This window comes from Diaphorina citri, unplaced genomic scaffold (genome assembly GCF_000475195.1).
Source record: "Diaphorina citri unplaced genomic scaffold, Diaci psyllid genome assembly version 1.1 scaffold1306, whole genome shotgun sequence".
In the NCBI taxonomy this organism is placed as follows: domain Eukaryota; kingdom Metazoa; phylum Arthropoda; class Insecta; order Hemiptera; family Psyllidae; genus Diaphorina; species Diaphorina citri.
In genome coordinates, this window is record NW_007378735.1 from 10,371 (window position 1) to 12,020 (window position 1,650).

Below are 1,650 nucleotides of genomic sequence, written 5' to 3' on the forward strand. Positions count from 1 at the left end.
ATGGACCATCAGTCTAAGGCTAAGGTCTTATCGTAGTTGTCGCCCTAAAGCAGAAGAGAGAATGATAGGATAGAAGAAAGTCAGCCGACCACAAACTTTATCTGATAATGATAAAATTCACTCTAGGCCTGAATGGGAATACAACCCGCCAGTCAGCACTCTCATAACATTTGTGACACCCCCAATAGATGAGCTATTATAGTTAGCTCTAGCTCTTAGTTCAGTTATCATTAGTCATTAGACTTAAGTCTTAACTGGTTGACTGATGACAGGTTCATTGGTTTTTACAAGTATTTTTTCCCAGTTTGAAATTGTTTAAAGTTTAAATTAAACAGGGTTCATAACTCAATTTGTTTCCAATGTAAAACCTGTAAATGTAACTTGAAAAATAAATACATATATCATACTTCGAACCTGTTTTATATAAGAATTGACTTTTTATCATTTTTTTATCATAGATAGTTTGGGTGTGAAAGGGGGGGGGGCGTGAGATGTTTATTTATTTCCAGTTTATCCACGTACTTATTAGAATAATCGATTATTAATCGATTAATAATCGATTAATCGATTATTTTTTATAATCGATTATTGATAATCGATTTTATTTATTTCCAGGGGGGGCGCCAGTTGAAAAGGGTTGGGAACCCCTGTTTTAGACGAATGAAGTTCAGTTTTGTCCATTCAATTGAATTGTATCACCTTTTTTACTGCACCTTTTCCGAAACTGGATGTTATTTGGGGTCGGCGTTACCCTCCTTTATCCTTACCCCCCCCCATATCCGCCTATCTAACGCCTCCTCCCTTTTGCCTGAAGGGTAGGTAAACAATTTGATAAATGGAGAGGAACCATTTGGTAAGAAAAGGTACTTCAATCATTGGGTATTCAATTGTATATAAACTTTTATTTAATTTATAAATTTCTTTCTCTGGTTTCAGGACCTCGCAAAATGCCGGCCCTCAAAATGATGGGCCGTAAATGGCATTTAGGCTCGGACGACTTCGTGTTTCCCGGACTCTGCGAGCTCCTCTTCAGAACCATCTGGTAAGTGGAGGGAAGCCATCTGGTAAGTGGAGGGAAACCATTTGGTAAGTGGAGGGAAAACCATCTGGTAAGTGGGGGAAAACCATTTGGTAAGTGGAGGGGAAACCATCTATTAAGTGGAGGGAAACCATTTGGTATGTGGATCTGGTTGGGTGGAAGAGCTCACTGGATTAGAAGCCTGCCTTAAAAGTCTTTTAAAAAAGAAGGAAAAATGTACCATTTGGTACAGTCTGCTCAGTGGAAGGGAATTATTTGGTACAAGCAGGCTCCGCCCGCTTGCGCGTGGCTGAGCATGGCCGTATGCATAGAGGCATGGCCGTAGGTATTTGGTATGTGGGAAAGAAACCATTTCTTATGTATTGGGAAAGCATTTAGGTATAAAATGAGAAGGGAAACCACTTGGTGTAAGTTAATTGAAACTATTCGGTGGGAAACCATTAGGTAAGTAAGTAGAGGAAATACATTTAGTAAGAGGAAGGAAAGTGGTTGTGGTAAGTAAGTGGGTGGAGGAAACCCTTTTAGTAAATCTATGAGAACTATTTGATTGTATCTAAACCGAAATGATCCAAAATGCAATTTTTTTTTTTTTTTTTTTTTTTTTTTTTAAG

At 38.4% G+C, this 1,650-nt stretch overlaps 1 protein-coding gene across 1 annotated transcript in view; it reads left to right on the top strand.

Moving 5' to 3' along the window:
- LOC103515251 (sn1-specific diacylglycerol lipase beta) overlaps nucleotides 1–1,650 on the top strand; it is a gene marked incomplete at its 5' end in the record, with an annotated part of 22,347 nt that overhangs the window by 3,341 nt on the left and 17,356 nt on the right.